General features: G+C 40.2%; 1 protein-coding gene across 6 annotated transcripts in view; it reads left to right on the top strand.

The window, feature by feature from the left end:
* Positions 1-15832, top strand: part of mbnl3 (muscleblind-like splicing regulator 3) — a 91878-nt gene that overhangs the window by 49962 nt on the left and 26084 nt on the right. The gene's annotated exons all lie outside the window — the stretch shown is intronic.

Below are 15832 nucleotides of genomic sequence, written 5' to 3'. Positions count from 1 at the left end.
TTTACTTAAGAATTCAGACCCTTTGCTATGAGACTCGAAATTAAGCTCTGGTGCATCCTGTTTCCATTGATCATCCTTGAGATGCTTAACCAACTTGATTGGAGTCAACTTGTGGTAAATTTAATTGTTTGGACATGATTTGGAAAGTCACACCTGTCTATATAAGGTCCCACATTTGACAGTGCATGTCAGAGCAAAAACTAAACCGAATCAATGTCCGTAGAGCTCCGTGACAGCATTGTGTCGAGGCACAGATCTGGGGAAGGGTACCAAGGCATTTCTGTAGTATTGAAGGTCCCCAAGAACACAGTGGCCTCCATCATTCTTAAATGGAAGAAGTTTGGAACCACCAAGACTCTTCCTAGAGCTGGCTGGCCAGCCAAACTGACCAATCAGGGGAGAAGGTCCTTGGTCTGGGAGGTGACCAAGAACCCAATAGTCACTCTGACAGAGCTCTAGAGTTCCTCTGTGGAGATGGGAGAAACTTCCAGAAGGACTAACATCTCTGTAGCACTCCACCAATCAGGCCTTTATGGTAGAGTGGCATGACAGCCAAAAGACACCTAAAGACTCTCAGACCATGAGAAACAAGATTCTTTGGTTTGATGAATCCAAGATTTAACTCTTTGGCCTGAATGCCAAGCGTAACGTCTGGAGGAAACCTGGCACCATCCCAACAGTGAAACATGGTGGTGGCAGTATCATGCTGTGGGGATGTTTTTCAGTGGCAGGGACTGGGAGACTAGTCAGGATCGAGGGAAAGATGAACAGAGCAAAGTACAGAGAGATCCTTGATAAAAAAACTGCTCCGATCGAACATCACCGGAGAGACCTAAAAAAAAGCTGTGCAGCGACACTCCCCATCCAACCTGACAGAGCTTGAGAGGATCTGCACAGAAGAATGTGAGAAACTCCCCAATTACAGGTGTGCCAAGCTTGTAGGGTCATACCTAAGAAGACTAGAGGCTGTAATCGGTGCCAAATGAGCTTCAACAAAGTACTGAGTAAAGGGTCTGATACTTCGGGGTATTGTGTGTATATTGATGAGGGGGAAAAATTATTTAATACATTTTAGAATAAGGCTGTAACGTAACTAAATTTGAAAAAAGTCAAGGGGTCTGAATACTTTCCCAATGCGCTGTATATAATGCTCTGTAAAAACAACACCTGGTTGGTGATATAGGAGACAGTGTGACTCTCCTCTTCCTACCCTTCAAGCTGCGTCCTACCAGTCAAGAGCTCACACACACAGACACAGACACACACACACACACCAGCACTTCCCGTTCAGATGTCCTCTCAGTGTCCTCATCACAGCGCGACTCCATCCATCACCATTACTGTCTCCCCTCTGACATCACTACCTCGCTAGTCCCAATCCCTGCTGGCTGCCTCCCTACTGGCCTCCTGGCAGGGAGAGAGCATGAGGCGGAGGAGGGCTGGTGGCAGGCAGGGGGGGGGGGGGGGGGGGGGGGTTGATTATGACTGGAGCCTGTTTAGGGGTTTAACAGCTCATCTGCAAGGAGGGAGGGAGGGAGGGAGGGACAGCTGCTGCCAGCCCAGGAGTTTAATGGGGACTGCAGTTTCCTTCCTTCCTCTTGAGTCTCTGCTTTCACCTGCAGTGTTCCTGCACCAACCACCCTTCTCCTCGTCCCATCCTCCCCTCCTCTTCTCCTCCCATCCTCTACTCCTCCCCCCATCCTCCACCATTCCCCCTCCTCCTTCCATCCTCCCCTCCTCCACCAACACCCCATGAAGTGTTATTAGATGGGAGGGAGAGGGCACAGCAGAGGACATTTACAATACATTGAATCACATTTAACAACAAGATAAATGGATAATGTTATATATAGGCTTGTTGTAAAGAGGCCAGAAATGAGAGTTTAAGTATTTTAAAGGGGCAATCTACAGTTGCTTTATCCCTTTTGGACAGCTGAATTCATGAAATGTACACATTGATTCTTGAAGATTATAACTTAGAATTGCCTCATGATCTTAGTTCAACTGTCCCATTAAAACCCCATTAAAACCCAAAATATAAGCTTGTTTCACTCCAATGTTTGTAATTAAAGAAGTAAATGTAAACAAACATTATATAGCCTTCAAACATGGTTAAAACTATCATTTAGAAGTCATGGATGTCAGTCCTTGCATCCATAGCTTTGTCTATGAATGTGGGAGTGGTTACATTTCTCCAGCCCCATCCTTCAGCTTTTTACTGAAATGAGTGGTGAGCATGCTTGTTTCAACTGCTGATTGACACTTTAAGAAGGTCTTAGGAAATTATTGCCCTCACAAACAACATAGCAGGTTATCTATTTTCTATTTTAGAATGTGTAAAAGCATATTTTCAGAGAAGTGCTTAAATAACAGCCTGTTAAGACTAATGATTGTCTATGTATTTAAGCTATAGGCTTACAGAAAATTAGTGTGTACGTTGGGCTCCCGACTGGCGCAGCGGTCTAAGGCACTGCATCTCAGTGCTAGAGGTGTCACTACAGACACCCTGGTTTGAGTCCAGGCTCTATCACAACCGGCTGAGATTGGGAATCCCATAGGGCGGCGCACAATTGGCCCAGCATCGTCCTGGTTTGGCCGGGGTAGGCTGTCATTGTAAATAAGAATTTGTTCTTCACTGACTTGCCTAATAAAATAAATAAGCAATGTAGTGGAACCTACATTTTGAATGTTGAGCCAGCATCTGGGTGGCAGGTAGTCTATCAGTTAGAGTGTTGAGTCACTAATCCAAAGGTCGCTGGTTTGAATACCTGAGCTGACAAGGTGACAAATCGGTTGATGTGCCACTTGAGAAAGGCACTTAAGCCTAATTTGCTCCAGGGGCACTGTACTACTATGGCTGACCCTGTAAAACAACACATTTCACTGCATCTCTCCAAGTTACAATAATTACAATATAGCAATTAAACACTGGAATGGTAGATCGGCAGAAGATGAATGTGCAAGTAGAGATACTGGGGTGCAAAGGAGCAAAATAAATACCAGTATGGGGATGAGGTAGGTAGATAGATGGGCTGTTTACAGATAGGCTAAGTACAGGTGCAGTGATCTGTAAACTGCTCTGACAGCTGGTGCTTAAAGCTAGTGAGGGAGATGTGAGTCTCCAGCTTCAGAGATTTTTGCAATTTGTTCTAGTCATGGGCAGCAGAGAACTGGAAGGAAAGACGACCAAAGGAGGAATTGGCTTTGGGGGTGACCAGTGAGATATACCTGCTGGAGCGTGTGCTACGAGTGGGTGCTGCTATGGTGACCAGTGAGCTGAGATAAGGCGGGGCTTTACCTTTAATGAGGTAACATAGTGGCTTTGCTGGTCTCTGCTCTCCTTCTCTACTACACAACATGGTGTGGGTGTGCATGCACGTCTCCCTCCCTCAATTATCACATGATTTGAGATGTTTGTCCTTTGAAAAGCTGCCTCCCTCAATTATCACATGATTTGAGATGTTTGTCCTTTGAAAAGCTGCCTACTTGGTAGACTGCAAACATACCAGATGTTGTATCTTAATTTGACCTCTTTTTGTCGCAGGAGGAAAATAATCCTGCAGCAGGAGGATTTTAATAGCTGAAGAAATATTTAGAATCGCCACCAAGGGGCAGCTGGAAGTAGTGTTTGTATGCAATGCAGTACCATACCTACATTGTAACTCATGTAGGTTACGTGCAGGCTACAGCAAGTCTCTTGTTAATTGTTATGTGGATTATAATAAATATACATATTTGTAGGGGGTAGATGTACAGTACCAGACAAGTTTGGACACATACTCATTCCAGGGGTTTTCTTTATTTTTCTATTTTCTACATTGTAGAATAATAGTGAAGACATCAAAACTATTTATTTATGGACTCATGCAGTAACCAAAAAAGTGTTAAACAAATTAAAATGTATTTTAGATTTTAGATTCTTCAAAGTAGTCCCCCTTTGCATTGATGACAGCTTTGCACACTCTTGGCATGTTTTTCCAGACTGAAAATGTTTTATTGCTTCACAAAGTTCCTCTTCTGTAAATTGGCCTTCACACGGTTCTTTCTGTAAATTTGTTCATTTTACATTATTATTATTATTATTATTATTATTATTATTATTAGGAAATCAATACTCACATTTAACACCATTCAGTGGAAATAGAGGAGACTGAAAAGAAAACATGCTTAAAATATTTTGCTTCCTCTTTCAAAATAATATTTGGTGAATCAAAATAACTCCATCATTTGTGACAAGTTTCTGTAAATTCTTTTTTGGTAGAATTTCTGTGTTGAAGATTCAAGAAAAATTTACATTTTTCCCCATTTTCCATCCAATTCGCTGTATTTTTGTAATACATTACACTTGATCGTTCTTGAATAAGTACCTCCACTTCTTTTTGTTTTTCCTCTAACCTATGTTGTGCCTCTATAGTACAGTTTCCTTTCCCATCTACCTGCTGTTACTTCCTCTATTTCCTTTCCCATCTACCTGCTGTTACTTCCTCTATTTCCTTTCCCATCTACCTGCTGTTACTTCCTCTATTTCCTTTCCCATCTACCTGCTCTGTTACTTCCTCTATTTCCTTTCCCATCTACCTGCTGTTACTTCCTCTATTTCCTTTCCCATCTACCTGCTCTGTTACTTCCTCTATTTCCTTTCCCATCTACCTGCTCTGTTACTTCCTCTATTTCCTTTCCCATCTACCTGCTCTGTTACTTCCTCTATTTCCTTTCCCATCTACCTGCTCTGTTACTTCCTCTATTTCCTTTCCCATCTACCTGCTCTGTTACTTCCTCTATTTCTTTTCCCATCTACCTGCTGTTACTTCCTCTATTTCCTTTCCCATCTACCTGCTCTGTTACTTCCTCTATTTCCTTTCCCATCTACCTGCTCTGTTACTTCCTCTATTTCCTTTCCCATCTACCTGCTCTGTTACTTCCTCTATTTCCTTTCCCATCTACCTGCTCTGTTACTTCCTCTATTTCCTTTCCCATCTACCTGCTGTTACTTCCTCTATTTCCTTTCCCATCTACCTGCTCTGTTACTTCCTCTATTTCCTTTCCCATCTACCTGCTCTGTTACTTCCTCTATTTCCTTTCCCATCTACCTGCTCTGTTACTTCCTCTATTTCCTTTATCAGTCTAATCCCCTTTGACCTAAACTGTTTTTGTTTTAATGATGAGTATTGTATTGAAAGGCCTCTAATAGTACATTTGAAAGTGTCCCATACAATAAGGGGTCTGCTGTACCTATGTTGTACAAAAAAAGTCAATTCTGAATTATTTTGTCTTAGTTAAGAAAAAAATATCATCCAATAGGCTTTCCCCGTCCACGTGGAAATTCTGTAAGAGTTATATGGAGGCCAATTAGATGGTGGTCCGATCGCATTCAGTCTCCTATTAATACTTTTTAAAACTTTTGATGCCAGCAAGAATGAGACTAGGAGGTAATCAAGACGGCTAGCTTGATGAAGCCTCCTCCATATACATCTCACTAGGTCAGGGGTTTTCAGCCTCCATATATCCACTAGTTCTAATGTATCCATGATCTTTGTAATCTCCTTAAGTGCTTGAGGGTGATAGTTTGTAGAATGATTTCCTTTACGATCCGCTGAGGTACTTCAAATCGTATTATAATCTCCCACTGTAATAATAGATTATTTGGTTCCTTGTGAGCTCAATAGATTATTATATTTTTGAAAAAGTGTAGATCGACAGATCTGTTTTTGGTCCAATAGTATATTTAAAATAATCCATCTTCCTTGTTGATCTGTTTGCACAGTTTGCACAATCACCCCTTTTGAGTTTCTTTGCCCATGACAAAAATATATTTCTCCCTCCCAGTCCTTTTTCCACCCAACCTCATCTAGATTTGTAGAATGAGTTTCCTGTAAGCAATAGATATTGCAATTATAACTTGCTATACTTATTTCCCCACTTACCATAATGATACCCATGTTTCAATTATACTTACTAAAACCAATGATTGTAAATTTACCATTAAAAAGCACCATGATGATTCAGTGTCCGTATAGCTGTAGCTGTACCATAATATTTGCACTGGTGAGCATACTGTAGCTGCAACTTTGTAAACCTCCAATTGTCCTAATATTCCACCCACTAAAACCTCCCCCCGAATAACCAAATAACATGGTGTCACGTTCTGACCTTAGTTCCTTTGTTTTTGTCTTTATTTTAGTGGGTCAGGGTGTGAGTTGGGGTGGGCAGTCTGTTTGTTTTTCTATGTTGGTTTCTGTGTTCGGCTTGGTATGGTTCTCAATCAGAGGCAGGTGTCGTTAGTTGTCCCTGATTGAGAATCATACTTAGGTAGCCTTTTTCCACATGTGTTTCGTGGGTGTTTATTTTCTGTCTTTGTGTATGTCGCCAGACAGGACTGTTTCGCTTTTCATTCGTTCACTTTATTGTTTTTTATATTTCAGTGTTCAGTTTGATTCATTAAATATTACATCATGAACACTTACCACGCTGCAAATTGGTCCTCCGATCCTTCTCGCTACTCCTCCTCTGAAGAGGAGGACGAGATCCTTTTCACATGGAAAAAAGTAACAAAAAAGTAACAGAGTAACAATAATAGGTAATATAAATAATAACAACACAATCTTATACATGCATGCTCATATTATAAAGTCCTAGCAAGGCTGTAAGCATGTCAGCCCAGCCTGCTCAGTTCATTGGATTCAATTGTTCATCAAAAAATTAATAATAATAATTTAAAAAGAAGAGAAAACAACCTAAATATATCGGAAGACCAGTCCCTTTTTCATGTCCATTACATTCAAGGCATATTTCATATAGTCCTCATTATATCCTGTTGTATCGTGCCATGGCTGTGCCAGAGCCGACCGCAAGCCAAACCCAGGCACTACCTTTTGGGAAGGCATACTCAAGTTCAACTGACAATCGTTTCCGACACAGCCACGGCACGACAGCCAAGAACAGTACTGACAATCCAGAGCAAGTAAACCTGTAAAACCCACCCTCTCTCCACCCTTATTCCAGGGTTGTTGCTCTATCACCTTGGCTGTTTTATACCTAGGCCTATATCATTAGGAACAATAATATAAAAGGTAGCATAAATAGCTTATATTGAAATATATAATATACTTTTCTCTCGCAAGTGCTTCCATTAGCCAATTACTGTATTAGTTCTACCGTTTACTTGAATTACTTTATCCCAGTGTTAACCAGCCCACACACACTAGAGACAACCACCCTGTTGACAATACCTAATCCATCCATTTGCCGGTGTGTATCGGATGAATAATCATAATTTACATTTTATATTGAGATTTATTTTTTAAATGTAAAAGGGTAATGCCAATTATTTTAGGATTGTATAGGCCTATTCCAATAGAAAACCTGGGCAGGTTTATAATTATATAATCCTTTATCCTGTATAATACATCTATTCATATTTATTACGTTTTATCTTTAAAGCAAATCATTCCGATTCACATCGGCGAACAGGGACCACACTATATAACAGCTTTTAAGTCATAATAAACCCAACTTCTACCATTAGGACATATCCTATTCAACAACAAACACTACCCTGGTATTTATAATGCACAGTCTTCTACCATTAGGACATATCCTATTCAACAACAAACACTACCCTGGTATTTATAATGCACAGTCTTCTACCATTAGGACATATCCTATTCAACAACAAACACTACCCTGGTATTTATAATGCACAGTCTTCTACCATTAGGACATATCCTATTCAACAACAAACACTACCCTGGTATTTATAATGCACAGTCTTCTACCATTAGGACATATCCTATTCAACAACAAACACTACCCTGGTATTTATAATGCACAGTCTTCTACCATTAGGACATATCCTATTCAACAACAAACACTACCCTGGTATTTATAATGCACAGTCTTCTACCATTAGGACATATCCTATTCAACAACAAACACTACCCTGGTATTTATAATGCACAGTCTTCTACCATTAGGACATATCCTATATAACAACAAACACTACCCTGGTATTTATAATGCACAGTCTTCTACCATTAGGACATATCCTATATAACAACAAACACTACCCTGGTATTTATAATGCACAGTCTTCTACCATTAGGACATATCCTATATAACAACAAACACTACCCTGGTATTTATAATGCACAGTCTTCTACCATTAGGACATATCCTATATAACAACAAACACTACCCTGGTATTTATAATGCACAGTCTTCTACCATTAGGACATATCCTATTCAACAACAAACACTACCCTGGTATTTATAATGCACAGTCTTCTACCATTAGGACATATCCTATTCAACAACAAACACTACCCTGGTATTTATAATGCACAGTCTTCTACCATTAGGACATATCCTATTCAACAACAAACACTACCCTGGTATTTATAATGCACAGTCTTCTACCATTAGGACATATCCTATTCAACAACAAACACTACCCTGGTATTTATAATGCACAGTCTTCTACCATTAGGACATATCCTATTCAACAACAAACACTACCCTGGTATTTATAATGCACAGTCTTCTACCATTAGGACATATCCTATTCAACAACAAACACTACCCTGGTATTTATAATGCACAGTCTTCTACCATTAGGACATATCCTATATAACAACAAACACTACCCTGGTATTTATAATGCACAGTCTTCTACCATTAGGACATATCCTATTCAACAACAAACACTACCCTGGTATTTATAATGCACAGTCTTCTACCATTAGGACATATCCTATTCAACAACAAACACTACCCTGGTATTTATAATGCACAGTCTTCTACCATTAGGACATATCCTATATAACAACAAACACTACCCTGGTATTTATAATGCACAGTCTTCTACCATTAGGACATATCCTATTCAACAACAAACACTACCCTGGTATTTATAATGCACAGTCTTCTACCATTAGGACATATCCTATTCAACAACAAACACTACCCTGGTATTTATAATGCACAGTCTTCTACCATTAGGACATATCCTATTCAACAACAAACACTACCCTGGTATTTATAATGCACAGTCTTCTACCATTAGGACATATCCTATTCAACAACAAACACTACCCTGGTATTTATAATGCACAGTCTTCTACCATTAGGACATATCCTATTCAACAACAAACACTACCCTGGTATTTATAATGCACAGTCTTCTACCATTAGGACATATCCTATTCAACAACAAACACTACCCTGGTATTTATAATGCACAGTCTTCTACCATTAGGACATATCCTATTCAACAACAAACACTACCCTGGTATTTATAATGCACAGTCTTCTACCATTAGGACATATCCTATTCAACAACAAACACTACCCTGGTATTTATAATGCACAGTCTTCTACCATTAGGACATATCCTATTCAACAACAAACACTACCCTGGTATTTATAATGCACAGTCTTCTACCATTAGGACATATCCTATATAACAACAAACACTACCCTGGTATTTATAATGCACAGTCTTCTACCATTAGGACATATCCTATTCAACAACAAACACTACCCTGGTATTTATAATGCACAGTCTTCTACCATTAGGACATATCCTATATAACAACAAACACTATCCTGGTATTTATAATGCACAGTCTTCTACCATTAGGACATATCCTATTCAACAACAAACACTACCCTGGTATTTATAATGCACAGTCTTCTACCATTAGGACATATCCTATTCAACAACAAACACTACCCTGGTATTTATAATGCACAGTCTTCTACCATTAGGACATATCCTATTCAACAACAAACACTACCCTGGTATTTATAATGCACAGTCTTCTACCATTAGGACATATCCTATTCAACAACAAACACTACCCTGGTATTTATAATGCACAGTCTTCTACCATTAGGACATATCCTATTCAACAACAAACACTACCCTGGTATTTATAATGCACAGTCTTCTACCATTAGGACATATCCTATATAACAACAAACACTACCCTGGTATTTATAATGCACAGTCTTCTACCATTAGGACATATCCTATTCAACAACAAACACTACCCTGGTATTTATAATGCACAGTCTTCTACCATTAGGACATATCCTATTCAACAACAAACACTACCCTGGTATTTATAATGCACAGTCTTCTACCATTAGGACATATCCTATATAACAACAAACACTACCCTGGTATTTATAATGCACAGTCTTCTACCATTAGGACATATCCTATTCAACAACAAACACTACCCTGGTATTTATAATGCACAGTCTTCTACCATTAGGACATATCCTATTCAACAACAAACACTACCCTGGTATTTATAATGCACAGTCTTCTACCATTAGGACATATCCTATTCAACAACAAACACTACCCTGGTATTTATAATGCACAGTCTTCTACCATTAGGACATATCCTATTCAACAACAAACACTACCCTGGTATTTATAATGCACAGTCTTCTACCATTAGGACATATCCTATTCAACAACAAACACTACCCTGGTATTTATAATGCACAGTCTTCTACCATTAGGACATATCCTATTCAACAACAAACACTACCCTGGTATTTATAATGCACAGTCTTCTACCATTAGGACATATCCTATATAACAACAAACACTACCCTGGTATTTATAATGCACAGTCTTCTACCATTAGGACATATCCTATTCAACAACAAACACTACCCTGGTATTTATAATGCACAGTCTTCTACCATTAGGACATATCCTATTCAACAACAAACACTACCCTGGTATTTATAATGCACAGTCTTCTACCATTAGGACATATCCTATTCAACAACAAACACTACCCTGGTATTTATAATGCACAGTCTTCTACCATTAGGACATATCCTATTCAACAACAAACACTACCCTGGTATTTATAATGCACAGTCTTCTACCATTAGGACATATCCTATTCAACAACAAACACTACCCTGGTATTTATAATGCACAGTCTTCTACCATTAGGACATATCCTATTCAACAACAAACACTACCCTGGTATTTATAATGCACAGTCTTCTACCATTAGGACATATCCTATTCAACAACAAACACTACCCTGGTATTTATAATGCACAGTCTTCTACCATTAGGACATATCCTATTCAACAACAAAAACTACCCTGGTATTTATAATGCACAGTCTTCTACCATTAGGACATATCCTATTCAACAACAAAAACTACCCTGGTATTTATAATGCACAGTCTTCTACCATTAGGACATATCCTATTCAACAACAAACACTACCCTGGTATTTATAATGCACAGTCTTCTACCATTAGGACATATCCTATTCAACAACAAAAACTACCCTGGTATTTATAATGCACAGTCTTCTACCATTAGGACATATCCTATTCAACAACAAAAACTACCCTGGTATTTATAATGCACAGTCTTCTACCATTAGGACATATCCTATTCAACAACAAACACTACCCTGGTATTTATAATGCACAGTCTTCTACCATTAGGACATATCCTATTCAACAACAAACACTACCCTGGTATTTATAATGCACAGTCTTCTACCATTAGGACATATCCTATTCAACAACAAACACTACCCTGGTATTTATAATGCACAGTCTTCTACCATTAGGACATATCCTATTCAACAACAAACACTACCCTGGTATTTATAATGCACAGTCTTCTACCATTAGGACATATCCTATTCAACAACAAAAACTACCCTGGTATTTATAATGCACAGTCTTCAAATGAAATACATGAATGAATCATAATGAAAAAACAGGTCAGTCTTACACATCCTCGCCTTCCCCTAAATCAAAACCTGATATTACGTCCATACAGCCCAAAGTTCCATAATGCCTTAATAGAAGGATAAGTTCATCACACCCATTCTGCATTACCATAAATCCACATAGTTAATGCATGAATAAAAACAAAAATAAAGTTGTTCATGCCAAAAAATAAAAATGGTAAAAAATCTATGAATCCATATTTGTACTGCAAATATGTAACCGGGACCACTTCAACAGGAGGTAGCTACACTCACAGCCACGTTGTAATCTTCCAGTCCTTGAACATTTGATTATTTACACATCATTTATCGACCACTAGACGAGCATTCTGCTACTCTGCTCGGAGCCTTTTGAAAGGGGGGTACAGGGCACATCGTCTCTCCACTTTTTCATGAGGAAATTGTTCATTAATAGAGAATGGGGTGTTCTTCAATTTCCTACCCTGTTGTAACAAGGCAATTTTCATGTTGTAGTGGGTTAGCATAGCTACGATTGGACGGGGCCTTCCCTCTGCTCTGCCACCAAAACGGTGAGCTCTTTGAAAATCAATTGTTTCCACCTCTTCGTCCGTCATCTTGAGATTACATTTCATGAACACCTTGACTTTTTCCCTCCGTTGACTGATAGTTTTTGTTTTCATCCTCCTCTATTCCCATTATAACAATATTATTTATCATACTTCTGCACTTTAGATCAAGTTATTCGGTTTTTATTATCATACCGTAGCCTCTCTGTTGTGTCTTTTAGGGAGTCCAGGGTAGTTTTCAATATCTTATTTTCTGCTCGTTTTTTTCTTCCATCATATTATTACTGTAATCCATTCCTGTTTTTAAGGCCTCAACCTCCCCCAGTAGGCTTGGCAATAGAGCCAGTTTTTTTAAACTGCTTGCTCATGCTTGTAAGCAATGCTCTCTCTTCTGGAGACAGTTATAAAAACGTCCCCCTCCAATGTTAAGTTTGTAATTTTAGACGTTGACTTTGCTCCCGTTTGGCTAGCAGAACTGGAGGAAAGGTCTTCTCTTGTTCGCTTCGATGCACCCGTATCTTTTTCAAGCATATCATAATGCTGATCAATAAATACTTCCAGATTCTCTATATTATCCAGAATGTTTGTTTCGCAGTTATCATCTCATCCTCAATTTTTGTGATTAATTCATGGGACAAGCTGTGCCTACCACATCATCACCCTCTTACATAATTCATTGTTTTCTCTGTGCTTGCTAGAGCATTGTGAATTGCCATAGTGCAGTGATCTAAGCAGCACACTCCATGAGTGCTGGGCGATTTAGTGACCAGCATGAGCCTACATTTTTTTAAATATTTGTTTTTATTTAACTAGGCAAGTCAGTTAAGAACAATTTCATATTTACAATGACGCCGGGCCAATTGTGCGCTGCCCTATCGGAGCCCATTAGACTTGGGAGCCCATTAGACTCGGGAGCCCATTAGACTCGGGAGCCCATTAGACTCGGGAGCCCATTAGACTCGGGAGCCCATTAGACCCACAAGTTAATCATTTTCAAGAAGTAAAAAGAATACACTGACCATTTACATATCAAAGACAACTGTCTTAGCTCAACTAAATCGTCTTTGGATAGGCTCAAATGCATAAACATCAAATCATATCAAATCAAATTTGATTTGTCACATGCGCGAATACAACAGTGAAATGCTTAATTACAAGCCCTTAACCAACAATGCAGTTTCAAGAAAAATAAGTGTAAAGAATAGATAAGTAAGAAATCAAAGAGAAAAAAAGGTTTTGTCGTGCCCTCTTCACGACTGTCTTGGTGTGCTTGGACCATGTTAGTTTGTTGGTGTGGACACCAAGGCACTCAACCTGCTCCACTACAGTCCTGTCGATGAGAATGGGGGCGTGCTTGGTCCTCCTTTTCCTGTAGTCCACAATCATCTCCTTTGTCTGGATCACGTTGAGGGATAGGTTGTTGTCCTTGCACCACATGGTCAGGTCTCTGACCTCCTCCCATTGTCGGTGATCAGGCCTACCACTTTTGTGTCATCAGCAAACTTAATGATGGTGTTGGAGTTGTGCCTGGCCGTGCAGTCATGAGTGAACAGGGAGTACAGAATGAGACTGAGCACGCACCCCTGAGAGGCCTCCGTGTTGAGGATCAGCGTGGCGGATGTGTTGTTACCTACCTTTACCACCTGGGGCCGCCCTTAAGGAGGTCCAGGATAAAGTTGCAGAGGGAGGTGTTTAGTCCCAGGGTCCTTAGCTTAGTGATGAGCTTTGAGGGCACTATGGTGTTGGACACTGAGCTGTAGTCGATGAATAGCATTCTCACATAGGTGTTCCTTTTGTCCAGGTGTGAAAGGGCAGTGTGGAGTGCAATAGAGATTGCATCATCTGTGGATCTGTTGGTGCGGTATGCAAATTGGAGTGGGTCTAGCATTTCTGGGATAATGGTGTTGATGTGAGCCATGACCAGCCTTTCAATGCATTTCATGTCTACAGACGTGAGTGCTACAGGTCGGTAGTCATTTAGGCAGGTTACCTTAGTGTTCTTGGGCACAGGGACTATGGTGGTCTGCTTGAAACATGTTGGTATTACAGACTCGGTCATAGACAGGTTGAAAATGTCAGTGAAGACACTTGCAGTTGGTCAGCACATGCTCGGAGTACACGTCCTGGTAATCCGTCTAGCCCTGCGGCCTTGTGAATGTTGACCTGTTTGAAGGTCTTAACTCACATCGGCTGCGGAGAGCGGGATCACACAGTTGTCCGGAATCAGCTGATGCTCTCATGCATGTTTCAGTGTTACTTGCCTCGAAGCGAACACAGAAGTTATTTAGCTCGTCTGGTAGACTCGTGTCACTGGGCAGCTCTCGGCTGTGCTTCCCTTTTGTAGTCTGTAATAGTTTGCAAGCCCTGCTACATCCGACAAGCTTCGGAGCCGGTGTAGTATGAATCGATCTTAATCCTGTATTGACGCTTTGCCTGTTTGATAGTTCGTCGGAGGGCATAGCAGGATTTCTTATAAGCTTAAGGATTAGAGTCTATCTATTTGAATTCAGCAGCTCTACCGTTTAGCTCAGTGCGAATGTTGCCTGTAATCCATGGCTTCTGGTTAGGGTATGTACGTACAGTCACTGTGGGGACGGCATCCTCGATGCACTTATTGATAAATCCATTGACTGATGTGGTGTACTCCTCAATGTCATCGGAAGAATCTCAGAACATATTCCAGTCTGTGCTACCAATGCAGTCCAGTAATTTATTGACCAAGTCACTGGTGCTTCCTGCTTCAAATATGGCTTGTAAGCAGGAATCAGGAGGATAGAATTATGGTCAGATATGCCAAATGGAGGGCGAGGGAGAGCTTTGTATGCTTCTCTGTATGTGGAGTAAAGGTGGTCTAGATTTTTCCCCCCTCTAGTTGCACATTTAACATGCTGGTAGAAATGAGGTAAGACTGATTGAAGTTTCCCTGCATTAAAGTCTCCGGCCACTAGGAGCGCCACCTCTGGATGAGCGTTTTCCTGTTTGCTTATGGCAGTATACAGCTCATTGAGCGCGGTTTTATTGCCAGCATCGGTCTGTGGTGGTATGTAGACAATTACAAAAAATACAGTTGAAAACTCTATAGGTAGATAGTGTGGTCTACAGCTTATCATGAGATACTCTACCTCAGGCGAGAAAAACCTTGAGACTTCCTTAGATATTGTGCCCCAGCTGTTCACATATATACATAGGCCCCCGCCCCGTGTCTTACCAGAGGCTGCTGTTCTGTCATGCCGATGGAGTGTATAACCCCACCAGCTGTATGTTCTTAATGTTGTCGCTCGGCCACAATGACATTAAGCCCTGATCTCAATGACTTGACTGCCTCTGCATGGAGAGAAAGACAACTGCTGATTTTCAGGAAATCACGAAATTTCCTGACTCAGCAAGAAAATTCTCTGCGACAAAAAAGTGATCAAGTTAAGATCCGACATCTGCACTGGGTATATGGCTATAAGGTCTGGCCTGATTTAGGACCAGGGTGAGATTGTAGCATGTGTTTTCTTTACCCTGGATCTGTTC

This window comes from Oncorhynchus kisutch, linkage group LG15, assembly GCF_002021735.2.
Source record: "Oncorhynchus kisutch isolate 150728-3 linkage group LG15, Okis_V2, whole genome shotgun sequence".
Taxonomy (NCBI): Eukaryota; Metazoa; Chordata; class Actinopteri; order Salmoniformes; family Salmonidae; genus Oncorhynchus; species Oncorhynchus kisutch.
This window is presented reverse-complemented; position numbering and strand designations above follow the sequence as displayed.